Source organism: Mustela nigripes, chromosome 17 (assembly GCF_022355385.1).
Source record: "Mustela nigripes isolate SB6536 chromosome 17, MUSNIG.SB6536, whole genome shotgun sequence".
Lineage (NCBI taxonomy): Eukaryota > Metazoa > Chordata > Mammalia > Carnivora > Mustelidae > Mustela > Mustela nigripes.
In genome coordinates, this window is record NC_081573.1 from 16,706,098 (window position 1) to 16,728,181 (window position 22,084).

A 22,084-nucleotide genomic window follows, 5' to 3' on the forward strand; every position below is an offset into this window, starting at 1 on the left:
GCGGGGAGGAGGCTCCCTGCTGTGCAGAGAGCTGGATGCGGGACTCAGTCCCAGGACCCTGGATCATGACCTGACCAGAAGGCAGAGGCTTAACCCACTGAGCAAGCCAGGTGCCCCATATCTTGGCTATTTTAAGTAATGGAGCTATAAACATAGAGATGCATGTATCCCTTTGAATTAATGTTTTTGTGTTCTTTGGGTAAATACCCAGTAGTATGATTTCGAGATCAGATAGTAGGGTAGTTCCGTTTTTAATTTTTTGAGGAAGCTCCATACTGTTTTCCACAGTGGCTGCACTAGTTTGCGTTCCCACAAAAGTGCGCAAGTGTTCCTTTTTCTCCACATCCTTACCAATAGCTGTTGTTTTTCGTGTTGTTGATTTCAGCCATTCTGTGAGGTGAGATCATGTAGTTTTGATTTGTATTTCTCTGATGTGGTGTTGGACATCCTTTCATGTGTCTGTTGGCCATCTCTATATCTTTGGAGAAATGTCTGTTTATGTTTTCTGCCCACTTTTTCTTAGATTGTTTTTTGGGTGTTGAATTTAATAAGTTCTTTATATATTTTGGAAACTAACTCTTTATTGGATATGTCATTTGCAAGTATCTTCTCCCATTCCATAGGCTGCTTTTGGTTTTGTTGATTGTTTCCTTCACAGTGCAGAAGCTTTTTTATTTTGATGGAATCCCAATAGTTTATTTTTGCTTTTGTTTCCATTGCCTCAGGATACCTATCTAGAAAAAAGTTGCCATGGCCCCAGTGTTCGAGAAATTACTTCCTGTCTTCTTTTCGGCGATTTTTATGATTTCAGGTGTTACATTAAGGTCTTTAATCCATTTTGAATTTATTTTTGCGTATGATGCAAGGAAGTGGTCCAGTTTCACCCTTTTGCATGTTGCCGTCCAGTTTTCCCATACTTGTTTTTTGAAGAGAATTCCCATTGAATATTCTTTCCTGCTTTGTCAAAGATTAATTTACCATTTAGTTGTCGGTTCTATTCTGTCATTTCTATTCTAATCTATATGTCTGTTTTTGCACCAGTACTATACTGTTTTGATTACTACAGCTTTGTAATAAATATAATATGAAGTCAGGAATTGTAATGCCTCCAGCTTTGCTTTTCTTTATCAAGATTGCTTTGGCTATTCATGGTCTTTTGTAGTTCCTTACAACTTTAGGATTGTTCTACTTCTTTGAAAAATGCTGTTGGCTGCTTCATTATTGGTGGGTAGATATGCAACAGGTTTTTATAGGTTTATTTTGTATCCTGACACTTTACTCAATTCATTTATCAGTTCTAGCAGTTTTTTGATGGAGTGTTTTGGGTTTTCTACACACTGTATCCTGTCACCTGCAAATACTGAAAGTTGTACTTCTTCCTTACTGATTTGGATGCCTTTTATTTCTTGCTGTCTGATTGCTGTAGCTAGGACTTCAGTTGCTATGTTAAATAAAAGTGAGAGTAGACATTCTTATCTTATTCCTGACTTTACAGGAAAGGCTCTCAGTTTTTCCTCACTGAGGATAATGTTAGTTGTGGGTTTTTTGTATATAGCCTTTATTATGTTGAGGTATATTCTAATACTACTTTTTTGAGGGTTTTTATCATGAATGGGTATTGTACTTTTGTCAAGTGCTTTTTCTGCATCTATTGACATGGTTATATGGTTCTTATCCTTTTTTCTATTGATATGTGATGTATCGGGTATCATTTGCAAATATTGAACCAGCCTTGCAACCCAGGAATAAATCCCCCTTCATCGGGGTGAATGATTTTTTTTTTTTTTAATGTATTGTTGGTTTCAGTTTGCTAGTATTTTGTTGAAGATTTTTGCATCTCTGCTCATCAGAGATACTGGTCTGTAGTCCCCTTTCTTTATGGTGTCTTTATCTGGTTTTGATACTAGTAATGCTGGCCTCATGGAATGAATTTGGAGGTTTTCCTTCCTTTTTTTTTTTTTTTTAATAGTTTGAGAATAAATATTAAATCTTTATAAATGTTTAGTAGAATTTGCCTGTGAGGCCATCTGGTCTTGGGCTTTGGTTTGTTGGAAGTTTTTGATTATTGCTTCTGTCCAAATTTTCTTCCTGCATCAGTTTTGGTAGGTTATATGTTTCTAGGAATTTATCCATTTCTTCTACAATGTTCAGTTTGTTGGCATGTAGTTTTTCATAATTTCTTGCATTTCTGTGGTGTTGGTTGTTTTCCTTTCTCGTTTGTGTTTTTATTTGGTCCTTTCTCTTTCTTTCTTGATAAATCTGGCTAGAGGCTTATCAATTTTATTGATATTTTCAAAGAACCAGCTCCTGGTTTCATTCATCTGTTCTAATGTGGTTTTTATATTTTTGTTTTTTAGTTTCTATACCATTTATTTCTGTTCTAATCTTTATTATTTCCTTCCTTTTGCTGGTTTTAGGTTTTGTTTATTGTTCTTTAGCTCCTTTAGGTTATGTTAGCTTCTAAGCTTATGTTGAGATTTTTCTTGCTCCTTGAGGTAGGCCTGTGTTAGTATAAACTTCCCTCTTAGAACCACTTTTGCTGCATCTCAAAGGTTTCAAACCATTGTGTTTTTATTTTTATTTGTTTCCATGTATTTTTTTATTCTTCTATTTCCTGGTTGACCCATTCATTGTTTAGTAGCACGTTATTTAGTCTCCATGTGTTTGTGGTATTTCCATATTTTTTTCTTGTGGTTGAATTCTAGTTACACAGTGTTGTGGTCAGAAAAGATGCATGGTTACAACTTCATTCAATCTTTTTTTTATTTTTAAGATTTATTTTTTATTTGGGAGAGAGATAAAAAGAGAGTACAAGCAGGGGGAAGGGCAGAGGGAGAGGGAGGGAGAATTCCAAGCAACATTTCTGTTGAGCCCAGAGCCCACAACGGGGCTCAATCCTACAATCCATGGGATCATGACCTGAGCTGAAACACTCAACTGAGCCATCCAGGTCCCCCCAACTTCATTCAGTCTTTTGGAATTTGTTGAGGTTTGTTTTTTGGCCTAATATGTGATTTGATGTGGAAAATGTTCCATATGCCCTTGAAAAGAGTGTGTATTTCACTATTTTATTACGGAATGTTCTGAATATATCTGTTATATCTGTTACATCCATCTGGTCTAGTATGTCATTCAAAGCCTTTTTTTCCTTGTTGACTTTCTGTTTGGATGATATGACCATTGATGTAAGTGGGATGTTAATGTCTCTTACTATTATTGCATTATAGGTTAGTTTCTTTATATTTGTTATTAACTGTTTAAAGTGCTCACATATTATGTAGGTAAATATTTATAATTATTATATCTTCTTGTTGCATTGTCCCCTTAACTGTTATATAGTGTCCTTCTTTCTCGTTTTAAAACAACAGCCATTGTTTTAAAGTCCATTTTGTGTGATATATTTATTGCTACTATGGCTTTCTTCTGACATCCATTTGCATAATAAATGTTTCTTCATTTTCTCCCTTTCAATCTGCTGGTGTCTTTAGCTCTAAAATGATTCTTGTAGGCAGCATATAGATGGGTCTTTTTTTTTTTTTTTTTTATCCCTTCTGTCACTTTATGTCTTTTTTTTTCTTTAAAGATTTTATTTATTTTAGAAAGAGAGAAAGAGTGCATGCAAGTTGGGGGGGGGGGAGCAGAAGGAGAGGGAGAGAGAGAATCCGAAGCCAACTCAACACTGAGCGAGGACTCTGACTCAGGGCTATATCTTTTTTTTTTAATTTATTTTTTATTTATTTTCAGCATAACAGTATTCATTATTTTTGCACCACACCCACTGCTCCATGCAATCCGTGCCCTCTCTACTACCCACCACCTGGTTCCCCCAACCTCCCCCACCCCCGCCACTTCAAACCCCTCAGATTGTTTTTCAGAGTCCATAGTCTCTCATGGTTCACCTCCCCTTCCAATTTTCCCCAATTTCCCTTCTCCTCTCTTAACTCCCCATGTTCTCCATGATATTTGTTATACTCCACAAATAAGTGAAACCATATGTTAATTGACTCTCTCTGCTTGACTTATTTCACTCAGCATAATCTCTTCCAGTCCCGTCCATGTTGCTACAAAAGTTGGGTATTCATCCTTTCTGATGGAGGCATAATACTCCATAGTGTATATGGACCACATTTTCCTTAGTCATTCGTCCGTTGAAGGGCATCTTGGTTCTTTTCATAGTTTGGCGTCTGTGGCCATTGCTGCTATAAAGATTGGGGTACAGATGGCCCTTCTTTTTACTACATCTGTATCTTTGGGGTAAATACCCAGCAGTGCAATTGCAGGGTCATAGGGAAGCTCTATTTTTAATTTCTTGAGGAATCTCCACACTGTTCTCCAAAGGGCATGCACCAACTTGCATTCCCACCAACAGTGTAAGAGGGTTCCCCTTTCTCCACATCCTCTCCAACACATGTTGTTTCCTGTTTTGCTGATTTTGGCCATTCTAACTGGTGTAAGGTGATATCTCAATGTGGTTTTAATTTGAATCTTTCAGGGCTATATCTTATGACAGATCATGACCTGCACTGAAACCAAGAGTCTGACACTTAACTGACTGAGCTACCCAGGTGCCCCATGTCACCCTGTGCTTTTTAATTAGAGCGTTCAGTCCATTTACATTCAAAGTAATTATCGATATGTATTTATTACTTTTTATTTGTATTTATTACATTTTTATTACTTGTTTTGTAGTTGTTTCTGAAGACTTTCTTTGATACTTTCTCATCTTTCACTCCTTCGTGGTTTGCTGGTTTTATTTAGTGATATATTTGGGTTTCTTTCTCTTTTTCATTGCATATCTATTAGTGATTTTTGGTCTATGGTTTCTATTAGGTATATATATGACATCTACATATAGCAGGGTGTATTAAATTGATGGTCATTAAAGTTTGAACCCATTCTTTACTCCTCCCATCCCGTTATAGGTATAAGGTGTCATATTTTCCATTCTTTTTTGTGTGTGTGAGATTCTTGACTGATTTTTTAATAGAAATATTCTTTTTTGCTACCTTTGTGTTTCCTACCTTCATACTGTCATTTTTAGTTTATCCTTTCCACTCAAATAGTCCTCTTTAATATTTTTTGCAGAGCTTGTTTAGTGGTCATGAATTCTTTTGGTTTTTGTTTGTGTGGGAAACTCTTGCTCTCTCTTATTCTGAATGATAACCTTGCTGGTTGAGTATTGTTGGCCACAGTTTTTTCCCATTCAGCTTTGAATATATCATGCCAGTCCTTTCTGGCTTGGAAAGTTTGTGCTGAAAAGTCTGCTGATAGCCTTGGGGTTCCCTTTGTATGCAGCTGTTTTCTTTCTTTCTTTCTTTTTTTAAGATTTTATTTATTTATTTGACAGAGAGAGATCACAGGTAGACAGACAGGCAAGCAGAGAGAGAGAGAGAGGGAAGCAGGCTCCCTGCTGAGCAGAGAGCCCGATGCGGGACTCGATCCCAGGACCCTGAGATCATGACCTGAGCCTAAGGCAGCAGCTTAACCCACTGAGCCACCCAGGCACCTCTGTATGCAGCTGTTTTCTTTCCTCTTGCTGCTTTTAGTATTTTTTCCCTGTTACTATATTTTGTCAACATGATTATGATTGTCTTGATGTGGATCTGCTTTTGTTGATTTTGTTGGGGGTTCTCTGTGCCTCCTAGATCTAGATATCTGTTTCCTTTCCCACATTAGGGAGTTTTCAGCTTTTGTTTCTTCAGATAAATTCTCTGCTTCCCTTTTTCTTCTTCTGCGACTCCTATATAATATTGTTATTGATGGAGTCACTGGGTTCCCTAAATCTGTTCCTGGTTTGCATAATTCTTTTTTCCCCTCTTTTGTTCAGCTTGATTACTTTTCACTACTGTCCTCTAGGTCATTCATTTGTTCCTCTCCTTCTTATAGAGTATTGTCACTCCATCAAATGTGTGTCTTATTTTTTTTTATCGAACATGTTATCTCTGCTACGTTATTCCTTATCCCTGGGTTAATTGTTTCACTGATATCTTCCACTCTTTTGTCAAGACCAGTGAGTATCTTATAATCATTGCTTTAAATTCTCTATCAAGCATATTACTTCTCTTTTGCTTAGATCTCCAGCTGTGGTCTTGTCCTGTTCCGTGGCCTTGTCCTGTTCTTTCATTTGGGACAGATTCCTCTGTCTTCTCATTTTGTCTCTGTACCTGTTTCTCTGTGTTAAAAAGGTCAGCTGTGTTTTCTGTTCTTGACCGTAGTGGCTTTATGAATAGGAGGTCCTATAGTGCTCTACTGTGTAGTGTCCCATGTTCCATAGGGCCTTTTGCTTCTGGGAGTTTTTCCAACGTGTTCTGCATGTGCTCTGCTGTTGTGTGCAGGCTGCTGTATCCTCCAGGTCAGTTGACTGCGGAAACTGTCTTTGTCTGTTCTGGGCAGTTTTTGGTCCCTGGCCTGAATGTGGTACATTTTTACTAGGTGTGCTCTGGTCTGCTTGTGAAATCAAACCTGTCATTGCTGCCACTGGAATCAAAAGCTCCCAGGTCTGGAGACAAGGTATTGGCAAGGATTAGAGCTTGTCTTCTGGGGGAGCTGGCTTGCTATGCTGGAACAGAGAAAAGCTGAGTGGGAAGGACCAATCTTCTGGAGTTCTGGGGCTGGGTGGGGAGTTTTGGTGTAAGTAATTTAGGTAGGGAGGGTGGGCCCTGCACTAGTTCCCACAGGTGGCCCTGTGCTTATGCTGACAGGTGAGGGAGGGAAGTGGCTCTTGCCATTCTTTGTTCCTAGAGGGGTCTCTCTGACTGCAAAGGCTACCTGTCTGTGACACTCTTTGAGTTGAGTAACTAACCTTCCCACTGTGTGCCCCAGGTGCCAGATCGTTATTTCCACACGGTAAGTTTACAGGCTCTTTGTCCTGTCTTCTTTCTAAGAGAAGATCCAGTGTCCTCCAAGCTCTCCCAGTCCTGCTGGTTATTTGGAATGGAAGAATCAGTTTATGGAACCCAGATTCCGGGATTAACCAGAAAAGTATTCCACCTGCAAGATGAAAGCAAGGGGTTTTTCTGAGAAAAGATGTGGGGGGCAATTACCTATTTGGATAAAAGAAAAAAAGTTAATTTTTATTCATGGGCAGAAGCAGTGTGATTACATTGTGTACAATTACAATTACATTGTGTACAATTGTGTTCTCTTGGTGTTAATAAATGAAATTATTCCTCCTATGCATTAGTTATTCTGTCTTCAGAAAGTCCACAGCCAGCAATTTTATTGATCAAGATGTCGTTGCCCTGTTGATTTTACAGATAATTGCTTGTAAAACAGTTGCTGCTTCTGGGTCAGACCAAGGGTCTTTTTGCCCAGTTCAAGATTATTAGATCACTAGCCATTTGATTTTTTTGTTGTTGTCTTTTTAAGTTTGTTTATTTATTTATTTGACAGAGAGAGAGAGAGTGAGAGTGAGAGAGAACAGCAAGGGGTGTGGGAATGGGAGAGGGAGAAGCAGGCTTCTCGCTGAGTGGGGAACCCGATGCAGGGCTCCATCCCAGAAGTCTGGGATCATGACCCGAGCCCAAGGCAGATGCCCAGTGACTGAGCCACCCAGGTGCCCCTAGCTATTTGTTTTGGAAGGGAAAATGGAGTCTGTCTTTCTTTTCTTTCCTTCCTTCCTTCCTTCCTTCCTTCCTTCCTTTTTTTTTTTTTTTTTAAGAATTTATGTATTTATTTGAGAGAGAGAGAGAGTGTGTGTGCATGAGAGCACAAATAGTGGAGACGGAGAAGCAGGCTGCCCATTCAGCAGGGAGCCTCATGCGGTGCTCAACCCTGGGATCATGATCTCAGCCAAAGGCAACTGCTTAACTGACTGAGCCACCCAGGCTCCCTGAAAATGGAGATTTTCATGGGGTGCCTGGGTGGCTCAGTCGGTTAAGCATCTGTCTTTGGGTCAGGTCATGATCTCGAGGTCCTGGGATCGAGCCCCTGCAGCAGGCTCCCTGCTCAGCTGGGAGCCTACTTCTCCCCTCTCCCCCACACCCTGTTCTCTCTCTTTCTCAAATAAATAAGAAATTTTAAAAAAGAAGAAAGAAAGAAAAGGGAGCTTTTCTTAAAAATGAAGTCTCATATCCAAAAATTTTATACAATTATACAATATTAAATTATAAAAAAGAATTTAAAGTTGTACATATAGGAAAGTTACTTGGTAAAATATATTTATAGATATGAAATATGTAGTAGCATTTCTCTCCATTGTAACTATGAGATTTATGAAAGGAGTTTCTTGTCAGTTTAGTTAAGTCTTCATTTAACACAACGACTGGCACATGAATGGCGCTCAGTAGCTATTTGATGAAAGAATAGTAAATACTTAATAAGTGATAGCAGTGATACTTTATGGTTGCACAGAAGAAACACACACAGGATGCCTTAAGTTTGTGTTACTCTAAGGATCCTCTACATGTGTTAACTCTGCCTCTAGAGGAGGGCAGTCTTGTGCTAAGGAATATATTAATCCTATGATCTTCAAACTGAGTATGAATGTTTTAGCATCTGCAGGACTTTGGATGTGGTCGAAAGATAGTCACTGTTAGTCATGTTTTCTTCAAGGCTTACTTTATTAAATTTCTATATCTACTGAACAGTATATCAATAACCATCTTTTCAAAAGCATTTAAACGATCACTAATTTTGATTAGTATAAATTCCTTAAGCTGTTTAAAGTTCAGTTGCAACTTTATTAAGTGTGATACTGTAATTTATAGTAAATAAATGAATTTGTTCTTCACAGCCTTTTCTGGTACAGAGCTTCTAAAACCCTTGCAATTTACTAAGCATAGAGACCTATCAAGATATTTTTTGTTTTGTTAATGCAGTGGCTTTGGGAAATCATTAGATAACCAAAGCCTGGGCTGCTTGCTAGTGGCCCCAATCAGGTGATTGGCGGGTAAGAACTTTTAGTCCCCCTCCAACTTTTGTGGAGGGAAGGTTTGGAGGTTGAATCAGTTACCAGTGGCCAATGATTTAATCAATCGTGACTACTGTTAAATTTAAAAAATTCAACAGAGTACATTTTAAAGATTCAATTAGCTTTATTAAATGCTTCATGAATGTGGCAGCATCCCATTGTTGCTGAGCCCTGAAATCTGCCCTTTTGCCCTATGAAGCCGGTGGTTATATGCTTAGTTCTCAAGGAGGGGACATCCAGGGAGTATTATATCATAAATATCTTTGAATTTCTACTTGTACATTTCTACTCCCATGATTTCTCTGGTACTTATCATTCAGTTCAGTATTAACAGGGAAATTTACAGGCAGTCGTGAAACCCTTTAAGAATGGAGCAGTGAGCATGTATTTAAACGTTATCGGAACTATTCAGGCTATAAGTCAGCCTTTGGGGCTAAAGGTGAACATTTTTCTGCTTCTATCCTTGATCGCTTATCAAGCAGCCTGCATCCCCCATTCATGTAGCTAGTACTAGGGGGAAAAAAACAAAGTTAATAATTCTTGCAGGGCTGTAGAAGACTATGCCTATGTGTGGCGTGTGGAAATGCGTGACAAAGTAGTTTAGTTTATATGAATAAAGAAGTATATGCCCAATCTATCACAATCTAGCAAGTAGGGAGAATCCACAAAGAGCTACAGAAAGAAGTTTTGTTTTGTTTTAAAGATTTTATTTATTTATTTGACAGGCAGCGATCACAAGTAGGCAGAGAGGCAGGCAGAGAGAGGTGGAAGCAGGCTCCCTGCTGAGCAGTGAGCCCCATGCTGGGCTCCATCCCAGGACCCTGGGATCATGACCTGAGCCAAAGGCAGACACTTAATGATTGAGTCACCCAGGCACCCCAGAACTAAATTTTTTTAAGTGATATAGAGATACCACAAATCTATAAGAGGAAAACATAATTCAAAAGAAATTGAACAAATAATATATAGAGATTGTTCATAGAACAGGAAATAAAAATGACTTTAACTATGAGTTTATTAGTCTTCTCAGGCTGTCCTAACAGAATAATACAGACTGGGTAACTTTACAGAAATTAATTTTGGCATGCTTCTGGAAGGTAAAAGTCCACCAGGTGTCAGCAAGTTGGTTTCTGGAGAGAACTCTATTTTTTATTCAGTTAAGTTGACATGTCACATGGTATTAGTTTTAGATGTACAATAAAGTAATTTGTTATATGTATATATTGCAAAATGATTGCCACAATAACTTTACTTATCATCCATCACATTGTTAGAAAATTTTTTGAATACAAGTCTACTCTCCTAGCTGCTTTCAGATATATCAGGTTGTTGCAAGTGGCAAAATTTCTTTCTTTTATAAGGCTAAATAATATTTGCTTGTGCGTATGTACAAACACATGTGCGTGCGTGTGCGCGCGCGCACACACACACACACAGGCACACAGTTTCTGTATCCATTCATTCATTGATGGATGTATAGTTTGATTCCCTGTCTTAACTGTGCTAAATGCTGCTGCAGTGAACATGGGGTACAGATATCTTTTCAAGATAGTGATTTCTTTCCTTCAGTAAATACCCAGAATTAGAATTGCTGGGTGGTTCTGTTATATGGTGGTTCTGTTAAGTCTTTGAGGAAACTGGTGTTTTCCATAGTGGCTATACCAGTTTACATTCCCAGCAACAGTACAGAAGCATTCCCCTTTCTCCACATCTTCACCAACACTTGCTACTTCTTGACTTTTTGGTAAGAGCTACTCTAGTAGATGTGGTGATATCTCACTGGGGTTTGCATTGCCTTGGTTTGCATTTCCCTGATGATAAGTGGGTGTTGGATGCCTTTTCATCTACCTGTAGGTCATCTGTATGTCTTTGGAAAAATGTCTTTTGAGAGCCTCTGTTAAATTTTTAATTGGATCTTTTTTTTCTATTGAATCATATGAGTTCTTTGTATATTTTGGATAATAACCCCTTATATATTATTTGCAAATGTTCTCTCCCATTTCATATTGACTTTTTAATTTGATCTAATCTCACTTGTTTAGTTTTGCTTTAGATGTCAAATCCAAAAAATCATCAGGAAGGAGGTCTATGAGCTCAATCTCTGTAGTGTCCTTCTTTACCTGTTGTTACAGTCCTTGTTTTAGAATTTATTTTGTCCAATATAAGTATTGCTACCCTGGCTTTGTCGTCAATTCTGTTTATATGGTAAATGCTTTTTTATCCCTTTATATTCAATCTGAATGTGTCTTTAGGTCTGAAATTTAGTCTCTTGTATGCTGCATGTCTTACATTTTTATTCATTTCATCACCCTCTATCTTTTGATTGGAGCATTTAGTCCACTTACAAAGTTTAGTCCATTTACAATCAAACTAAGTATTGAAAGTTACGTAGTGATATTTGTTTTATGGTTGTTTTGTAGTTCATGTTCCTTTCTTCTCTCACTGTTTGCTGGCTTTTGTTAGTGATATACTTGGGTTCCTTGGGTGGGTTTTTGAGGTTTTTTTTTTTTTGCATATTACAGGTTTTTAATTTTTGATTACCGTTAGATTTCTATATAACATCATTGTGTATAGCAGTCTATATAAAGTTAATAGTCACGTCACTTTGAACCCATTCTAAAATTACTAAATTTTTTCTTCTCTCCTCCCCCCCATGTTTTAGATAATGTTGTCATATTTTACATCTTTTTATTTTGTAAATCCCTTGACTGATTTTCATAGATATACTTAATTTTACTGCTTTTGTGCTTCCTACTTTTCTTATTCCTGTTAATGGTCTTTTCTTTCTGCTCAGAGTCCTCTTTAACATTTCTTGTAAGGCAGGTTTAGTGGTGATGAATTTCTTTAACGTCTGTCTGGGAAAGTTTATTTCTCCTTTTATTTTGAATGATAGCCTTACTGACTAGAATATTTGGGGCTACAGGTTTTTTCTTTTAGTACTTTGAATATATCATGCCATTCCCTCCTGGCCTGCATAGATTCTGTTGAAAATCTAATTGTCTTATAGGTTTCTCTTGTATGTAACTGTTTTCTCTTGCTACTTTTTTTTTTTTAAAGATTTTATTTATTTGATAGAGAGAAATCACAAGTAGACGGAGAGGCAGACAGAGAGAGAGAGGGGAAGCAGGATCCCTGCTGAGCAGAGAGCCCGATGCGGGACTCGACCCCAGGACCCTGAGATCATGACCTGAGCCGAAGGCAGCGGCTTAACCCACTGAGCCACCCAGGTGCCCCTCTCTTGCTACTTTTAAAATTCTCTCTTCTTCACTACTTCTTTTGCATTGAAATGACGTGTTTTGGTGTGGATCTTCTTGAGTTGATTTTGCTGGGGGAATCTTTATGCCTCCTGGATCTGTATTTTTATTTCCTTTCCCAGATTCAGAAATTTTTCAGCTATTATTTCTTTTTTTTTTTAAAGATTTTATTTATTTGCCAGAGATAGAGAGAGAGAGTACACACAAGCAGGCAGAGAGGCAGGCAGAGGCAGCGACTAGAGAAGCAGGCTCCCCGCCGAGCAAGGAGCCCGATGTGGGACTCGATCCCAGAACCCTGGAATCATGACCTGAGCCGAAGGCAGCGGCTTAACCAACTGAGCCACCCAGGCGTCCCTCAGCTATTATTTCTTAAAGTCAGATTTCTCCTTTCTTTGTCTCTTCCCCTTCCGGGATACCTATACTGCAAATGTTATTATGCTTGATAATGTTGCTGAGTTCCCTTAGTGTATTTTTATTTATTATTATTTTTCTTCTTATTCAGCTTTATTGCTTTCCATTACTCCAGGTTGCTGATCCACTCTTCTGCTTCCTCTAGTCTACTATTTATTCCATGTAGTGTATTTTTTAAAAAAGATGTTATTTATTTATTTGACAGAGAGAGAGAGATCACAAGCAGGCAGAGAGGCAGGTGGCGGGGTGGGGTGGAAAGCAGGCTCCCTGCTGAGCAGAGAGCCTAGTGCGGGCCTCAGTCCCAGGACCCCGGGATCATGACCTGAGCCAAAGGCAGAGGCTCAAACCTCTCAGCCACCCAGGCGCCCCATCATGTAGTGTATTTTTATTTTTATTTATTTATTTTTTTAAAGATTATTTATTTATTTGACAGAGAGAGATTACAAGTAGGCAGAGAGGCAGGCAGAGAGAGAGAGGAGGAAGCAGGCTCCCTGCTGAGCAGAGAGCCCGATGCGGGACTCGATCCCAGGACGGTGAGATCATGACCTGAGCAGAAGGCAGCGGCTTAACCCACTGAGCCACCCAGGCGCCCATGTAGTGTATTTTTAATATCCGTTATTAGGTTCTTCATCTCTGATTCATTCTTTTTTATGTTTTCTCTCTTAGTTGAGTGTCTCACTGAGGTCCTCCATTCTTTTCTCAAGTCCAGTTAGTATCTTTATGACCACCACTTTAAATTCTTAGGTATTTTACTTATTTCATTAGCTCTTACTATGGTTTTGTCATGTTCACTCATTTCCTCTGTCTCCTCATTTTGTCTCTGTGTTTGTTTCTCTGTGTTAGGAAAGTTAGCTAGGTCTTCTGCCTTTGAAAGTGGTGGCCTTATGGAGTAGAACTGGAGTGTCCTGCTGTATAACACCCCCTGTTCATTAGAATCTGGCACTGCAGGGGACTAAAGTTCAGGGGAATTCAGTTCAAGGACACTTTAGAGGTGTGTGTCCTACTCTTGTAGCTGAGCCATATTTGCCTTCAATCTAGTCATCTGGAATGGCCCTGTTGTGAGCAGGGTTTTGTCCCTGTGTTAATGGGCCAGTTTGGGGCTGCCTTGGGCTTGAGTTGGGCACACCAGGCATTTGCTGGAGCTGTGGTAGCCCCAAACTCAGGGGACTCTCCCTGTGTTGATCTCTGAGAAGTTTTTTGGGTGGGCAAAACCTGCAGTCAGACCAGATGTCTGCCCCCAGCCTACTGCTGGGCCCGCAGTTGAACTGATGTGTGTGGTTAGCTTCTCTCCTCAGGGCAAGAGTCACTTTGGTGTGGTGCTGGTTTCTTTTTGGGCTGCTTGTACACTGTCAGGTTCTGGCAACTCCTGCTATAGACGGGTTGGAGTAGGCAGTTCCACAGGAGAGCCGCGAGGGGGAAGGGACCGTTCGCATGCTAGGTGGAGAGTGTTTGCATTGGGTCCCACAGGTGTCCATGTATCTCGGTTGGGGGTCAGAGAAGGTAAATGGTGGCCGCGAGCTTCTCTGTTCTTGGAGAAGTCTGAAAATCCCTGCCCCTCCAACACACCTTCCAAAATTAACCAATAAATCCTTAGCAAATACCCCAGGTGCCTCACACCACTGCTTGTATGCTGTATTTCAGTGTGGCTGTTTGTAATGGTATCTGTTTTAGGGCGGGAACTCCGTTTCTTTCAGACCCCAGCTATTGATTTTTTTTAAATTAAGATTTTATTTATTAGACAGAGATCACAAGTAAGCAGAGAGGCAGGCAGAGAGAGAAGCGGAAGCAGGCTCCCTGCTAAGCAGAGAGCCCAATGGGCGCTCCATCCCAGGACCCTGAGATCATGACCTGAGCCAAAGGCAGAGGCTTTAACACACTGAGCCACCCAGGCATCCCAAGCTATTGATTTTTAAAGTTCCCAGTGTTAAGCCTTATTGTAAGAACTTTGTAAAAGTTGTAAAATCTCCCTACACTTTCAAAACCAAATGTTATGGGGATTCATCTTCCCAATGTGCGCCCCCCATGCCTGGAGTGCCTGGTGAGGGATCTGCTCCTCTCCCCGATTAGTGCCTATGGAGGGTGTACCTCCCTCTCATGGACAAGCTTGGTTCCTAACCAAATCTCTGCCTTTCTTAGTACTTTTGATGTGGCCTGTTCTCTGCATCTGCTTGTACAGAGTCTGTTCTGCCAGTCTGTTCATTTTCTGGATTATTTACCTTGATGTCGGTGTTATCTGGGTGTATCTGTGGGAGGAGGTGAGGTTAGGATCCTCCTACTCTACCATCTTCTCCAGAATTCTACTTAAGATCTTTGCTTCTTAGTGTAGGTGATTATTGCTATGATCTTCCCACTTAGAATGGTGTTATAGTTCATCCCATAAGTTTTGCTGTGTTTTTCTATTTTCATTTGTCTCAGTATTTTTATTTTTATTTTTTTAAAAGATTTTATTTATTTATTTGACAGAGATCACAAGTAGGCAGAGAGAGAGAGAGGAAGAGAAGCAGGCCTCCTGCTGAGCAGAGAGCCCGATGCAGGGCTCGATCCCAGGACCCTGAGATCATGACTTGAGCCAAAGGCAGAGGCTTTAATCCACTGAGCCACCCAGGTGCCCCTTGTCTCAGTATTTTTAAATTTCTCCCTCTCTTTTTAAAGATTTTATTTTATTTTTTTTTTTAAGATTTTATTTATTTATTTGACAGACAGAGATCACAAGTAGGCAGAGAGGCAGGCAGAGAGAGAGAAAGGGAAGCAGGCTCCCCACTGAGCAGAGAGCCTGATGTGGGGCTTGATACCAGGACCCTGAGATCATGGCCTGAGCCGAAGGCAGCAGCTTTAACCCACTGAGCCACCCAGGTGCCCCTAAAGATTTTATTTTTAAGTAATCTCTACACCCTATGTGGGGCTTGAATCTACAATCCCAAGATCAAGAATCACATGCTCCGTTGACCGAGCCAGGCAGGTGACCCTTAAAGTTCTCTTTTGATTTCTTTTCTGACCCATGGGTTGGTTAGGAGTGTATTGTTTACTGTCCACATATATGTAAGTTTTCTTCTTGTGATTGATTTCTAATCCTTTTTTTTTTTAATATTTTAGGTTTTTTTGTTTTTTTTTTTTTAAGATTTATTTATTTATTTGACAGAGAGAGAGAAATCACAAGTAGGCAGAGAAGCAGGTAGAGAGAGAGAGAGGGGAGAAAGCAGGCTCCCTGTGGAGCAGAGAGCCCAATTCGGGGCTTGATCCCAGGACCCTGGGATCATGACCTGAGCCAAAGGCAGAGGCTTTAACCCACCGAGCCACCTAGGCGCCCCATCTAATTCTTTTTTTTTTTTTTTAAGATTTTATTTATTTGACAGAGAGAGAGATCACAAGCAGGCAGAGAGGCAGGCAGAGAGAGAAAGAGAAGGAAGTAGTCTCCCCTCTGAGCAGAGAGCCCAGTGTGGGGCTCGATCCCAGGACCCTGAGATCATGACCAGAGCCAAAGGCAGAGGCTTAACCCATTGAGCCACCCAGGTGCCCCTGTGTTTTCATTTTCTTAAAAATGTCTTTTGCATAGCAAGATTTTCGAATTAAGTACAATTTATGAATTTTTTTCATTTAATGTTTGTTTTTGATGTCAAACTAAGAAATTTTTGCTCAATTCCAAGTCACAAAGATTTTGTCCTGTGTTTCTTTAGAAGATTTCTATTGTTTTGGCTCTTATACTTTTATAGTGATCCATTTTATTTAAGTTTTATTGCATATCATATTAGGCATGGATCTTAGTTCTTTTTCTTTTTGTATGTGGATGTATAAATGTATGAGTATGATTTTTTGAAAAGACTAGACTTTCCCCATTGAGTTACATTGGCATCTTTGTGAAAAATCAGTTTACCAGGGCACCTGGGTGGCTCAGTGGGTTAAGCCTCTGCCTTCGTCTCAGGTCGTGATCTCAGGATCCTGGGATGGAGTCCCACATCAGGCTCTTTGCTCAGCTTGGAGCCTGTTTCCCCCTCTCTCTCTGCCTGCTGCTCTGCCTACTTTTGACCTCTCTCTCTCTGTGTCAAATAAATAAAATCTTTTTTAAAAAAGATTTTTTTAAGTTTTTTTTAGATTTTTTTGTTAAGATTTTATTTATTTATTTGACAGAAAGATCACAGGTAGGCAGAGAGGCAGGCAGAGGTGGGTGGGGAAGCAGGCTCCCTGCTGAGCAGAGAGCCCAATTTGGGGCTCGATCCCAGGACGCTGAGATCATGACCTGAGCCAAAAGCAGAGGCTTAACCCACTGAGCCACCCAGGCACCCCAAATAAATAAAATCTTTTAAAAAATCAGTTTACCATAAATACAAGGGTTTCTTTTTCAACTTTCTATTTCATTGAGATATATGGCAGTCCTTATGCCAATACCAGACTATCTGAATTACTGTAGTTTATAAATTTTGAAATCTTGTAGTGTAGGTTCTCCATTATCTTTCAAAAGTGTTTGGCTATTATAGGTTCTTTATATTTCCCCATAAAATTCAGGATTCTTTTGTCATTTTTTTACAAGAAAGCCTGCTGGGATTTTACTAGGAATTTTTGTTGAATCCGTAGATCAATTTGGGTGGAAATGCCTTCTTAATTATTGAGTCTACTATCCCTCCACTTATTTGGATCCTTATTTTCTCTCAGCATCCTTTTTTGGCTTTTCTTGTACAGTCTTATACTATTTTTTAAAAAACTTTTATTTATTTGAGAGAGAGTATAAGAGTGGGGAAAGGGTCAGAAGGAGAAGTAGACTCCCCACTGAGCGGGGAGCCTGATGTGGTGCTCTATCCCAGGACCCTGAGATCATGACCTGAAGGCAGATGCTCAACTTACTGTGCCACCCAGATCCCCAGGTCTATGTTGTTAAATTTATTTCTAGGTGTATTGTTTTTCATTCTGTTGTAAATCAAAGTGTTTTATTAGTGTTTTCATTTTCATAGTCTGCATATAGTATATAGAAATAGCATTGAATTTTGTGTATTAGCTTTGTATCAGTGACCTTCCCAAACCTGCTTATCAATTTTATAATATTTAGCCGTATAATATTTTGTAAGTCGCTTTGTATTTTCTGCATCCAATTGTCAGACTTTTTCTTAAAAGATCAAATAGTGATGATTTCAAGACTGTGGCCATGTGGTATCCTTTGCAAGTACAGTTGACCCTTGAACAAAATGATTTAACCTTCATGGGTACACTTATATACTCCCCCAATAAATACAGTACAGTACTGTAAATGTATTTTCTCTTATGATTTTCTCAATAACATTTCTTCTCGGGCGCCTGGGTGGCTCAGTGGGTTAAGCCGCTGCCTTCGGCTCAGGTCATGATCTCAGGGTCCTGGGATCGAGTCCCGCATCGGGCTCTCTGCTCAGCAGGGAGCCTGCTTCCCCCCCCCCTCTCTCTGCCTGTCTCTCCATCTGCTTGTGATTTCTCTCTGTCAAATAAATAAATAAAATCTTTTAAAGAAAAGAATACAATTAAGTAATAAAATGAAATACAGAGATCAGCAGACTTGACCAACCAAAGGAGATAAACTGTAAACTCGACAAGAGGTCATTTCAAACCATTTAGTTAAAAGAAGAACAAAGAAATAAATTAAAATGGTTAAGAAAGCCTATATGAATTAAGGGAGACCATGAAGAAAAGCAATTTATATATTCTGTGGACTCCTGGAAGGAGAAGAGATGGAGAAAGGGACAGAAAGCTTATTTAGAGAAATAATGACTGAGAGCTCCCCAAATCTGAGGAACAATTTGGACAGTCAAGTTTAGGAAGCTCATAGGTCCTTGGAGAAGGAGATCTTCTCCAAGATGCATTATAGTAAAACGGTCTAATAACAAAGACAAAGAAAATTTTAAAGCAGGAAGACCAAAAAAAAAGTCCTCATCTAGAAGGAAACATACATGAGGCTATCAGTGGATTTAACATTGTAGGCCAGGAAAGAGTGGGTGTATATATTCTAATGGTGAAAGAAATAAGCTGCCAATAAGAATACGTTATCTAGCCATTGCTTTAGAAATGGATGAGAAGAGACTTTCCCAGATGAACAGCTGAGGGAGTTTACCACTTCACCCGCCTTACAAGCAATGCTAAAAGGAGTTACTCAAACTTAAATAAAATGGCACTAATTAATAATATGAAAAAATATGAAAATGTAAAACACATTAGTATAGGTACATATATACTCAAATTCCATTATTTGAATATTGTAATATGGTGCTGTTATAACCATTTGTTTTTAGTATAACTGTTAAAGGACAAAAGTATTAAAAAATAACCATGGCTACAATCATTTGTTAATGGATACACATTTTTTAATGGATACACATTAAAAAATGTAAACGGAGACCTGAAAAATGAAATGTGTGTGCTCAGTTTTGCAGCACATATACTTAAAAATTGGCATGATTCAGGGGTGCCTGGGTGGCTCAGACGGTTAAGCATCTGCCTTCGGCTCGGGTCATGATCCTGGGATCCTGGGATCGAGCCCCGCATCGGGCTCCCTGCTCGGTGGGGGGCCTGCTTCTCCCTCTCCCTCTCCTGATGCTTGTTGTTCCCTCTCTCACTGTCTCTCTCTCTCTCTCTGTCATATAAATAAATAAAACCTTTTAAAAAATTTGGCATGATTCAGAGAAGATTATCATGGTCCCTGCACAAAGAATGACACGAAAAATGAAAGGTGTGTACGGGGATAAAAGAGTAGTGTTTATATGCATTCTAAATTGATTTATCAGTGTAAAAGAGACTATTATATCTGTAAGTTGGTTTATGTATGCCTCGTGGTAACCAAACAGCAAAACCAATAGTAGATACAGAAAAGATAAAGAAAAGGGAGTCAAAGCATAGTACCACAGAAAATCATCAATTCACAAAGGAAGACTGCCAAAAAGGAAGAAAGGAACAAGGGTACTATAAACAGCCAGAAAACAATAAAATGTCAATAATAAGACCTTATCTATCAATAATTACTTTAAATATAAGTGGATTAAATTCTCAAATTGAAGGCATAGTGTTGTTGAAAGATTGTAAGAATAAGACCTAATTGTATCCTGCTTATGAGAGACTCCTCTTAGTATTAAGGACATATATAGGATAAAAGTGCAGTCAAATGCTCTACCACTGAGCTATACCCCCTATATAGGATAAAAGTGAAGGAATGGAAGAAGATGTTCCATGCAAGTGAAAACCAAAATATAGGGTAACTGTACTTATATTAGAAAAAATACACTTTAAAGTGGAAAGCTTTAACAAGAGAGGGTCAGTCCATCAATTGACATCAACTGAAGGTCAGTTCAGCAAGGCATAGTAATTGTAAATATACATGCAACATTGGAGCTTCTCAGTATATTAAAAAAATAGCAGATATGAAAGGAGAAATAGATGGAAATACAATAATAGTAATGGACTTCATTACCTCTTTTTCAACATGGATAGATCATCCAGATAGAAAATCAGCAAGGAAACACTGAACTTGAACTACCCTTTAGAAGAACTGGACCCCCTTCTTTCAGTTTCCCCTATAATTAGTATCTTGTATAGGTGTATGATACTTTTGTTATAATTGATGAGGCAACATTGATATATTATTAGTTGAGCCCCATAATTTACATTTGGAATCACTCAGTGTTGTTTAGTTGTATGCATTTATAAAATGCATAATGTCATGTGTCAGACAGCATCATGTTACTCCCATAGAAGATCACACAGAATAGTTTTATTGCCCTAAATATCCCCTGTGCTCCAGCTGTTCATCTCTCCCTCCTATTCCAGGGAATCCATTGATAATTTCATTGTCTTTACAGTTTTGTTTTTACACAGTGTCATGTAGTTGGAACCATACAGTATATAGTCTCTTCAGAGTGGCTTTATAAAAAATTGTCCCAGGATTTGTTTTAATCAGCTGTGGTAAGACACAACCACAGAGATGACTGTCAGGAAAGGAGTTGTTTTTATACTTAGAGGAGGTACAGTGTGCAACATAGGCTTACATGGGGAAGCACCTGCCTCTGTTTTGAGGTAGAACAAGGGGAAAAAAATGGACAAGAGACTTTACTGTGATTTCTGCAGAAAGGAATGGGTGGGTTAGGGTAAGCAGGCTTAGATTTGATTAGTTTGAACAATCTCAGAAGGCTTTATGGCAAAGTGTTGTCCCTAGTTGCTAGTGTATGTGATTAGGGCAATGGAATAGTGGCCCTGAGTATGAGCCCAGTAAAGGAGGTTCAAGTTTGTACTCTGGTTGGTTGGTTTGTATGTGAAAGGCATACTTCCAGGTACATTTTTAAATTTTTTATCTGTAAGGAATTGGTTGCCCTAGGAGACACAGGTAGCCACAGAGACACACACTCTCCAGAGTCTGTAAATCTCCTGGTATGAAAGAATCAGAAATCGAGAAAATAGAAAGGCACTTATTTCATTCACTACACAGTATGCATTTAAGCTTCCTCCATGTGTATTTGTGGCTTAGTAGCTTAATTTTTTTTTTAAATCACTACACAAAAATCCACTGTATAGATGTATCACAGTTTGTCTTCATCTTTTGAAGACCTTTTAAGGACCTCTTAAACTCTCTAACTGGTTGCTTCCAGTTAGAGAAAATTAAGAATACTGTGAACATCCAAGTGTGGATTTTTGTGGACATGAGTTTTCTACTTATTTGGGTAAATATATAGGAGAAAGATTGCTAGTTCATATGGTAAGAGTAAGTTTAGCTTTGGGAAAAACTGCCAAATTCTCTTCCAAGGTGATTGATCCATTTATCATTCCTACCAGCAATGAATAAGTGTTCTTTTGCTAGAGGTCTTTGTCAGCATTTTGGATTTTTGCCATTTAGATAGGGGTATATTGGTAGTGCATTATTTTAATTTGCAGTTTCCTAATTGCTCTAAGATAGTGAGCATCTTTGCATAAGCTTATTTGCTATCTGTATATACTTTTAAAATATTTATTTATTTGATGGAGAAATAGAGAGCACAAGTAGGCAGAGTGGCAGGCTGAGAGAGAGGGAGAAGTAGGCTCCCTGCTGAGCACCACTCGGGGCTCCATCCTAGGACCTTGGGATCAGGACCTGAGCAGAATGCAGCCACTTTAAGGTCTCACCCACCCTGTGCTATCCGTATATCTTCCGTGAGCAGTCTGTTCAGATCTTTTCTGTTTTTCAATTGGATTGTTTGCTTTCTGTTAGGTTCTAAAGAGTTCTTTGTATGTTTTAGATTCAAGTCATTTATCGTACATGTATTTTCCAAATAATTTTCTCCTACCCTGTGGCTAGTCTTTTTATTCTCTTAAGAGTGTTTTTTGCGGGGCGCCTGGGTGGCTCAGTGGGTTAAGCCTCTGCCTTCTGCTCAGGTCGTGATCCCACCGTCCTGGGATCAAGCCCCACATCAGGCTTTCTGCTCTCTTTCTCTGCCTGCCTCTCTGCCTGCTTGTGATCTCTCTCTCTTTCTTTCTTTCTTTCTTTCTTTCTTTCTTTCTTTCTTTCTTTCTTTCTTTCTTTCTTTCTTTCTTT

At 39.1% G+C, this 22,084-nt stretch overlaps 1 long non-coding RNA gene and 1 other non-coding gene across 3 annotated transcripts in view; both read left to right on the plus strand.

Annotated features, from left to right (window-relative positions):
- The window catches only part of LOC132005620 (uncharacterized), a 76,662-nt gene that overhangs the window by 2,442 nt on the left and 52,136 nt on the right, over positions 1–22,084 (plus strand). The gene's annotated exons all lie outside the window — the stretch shown is intronic.
- Positions 19,165–19,275, plus strand: LOC132006226 (U6 spliceosomal RNA). Its single transcript, XR_009401010.1, has one exon. It is a non-coding gene; the product is annotated as a U6 spliceosomal RNA (small nuclear RNA).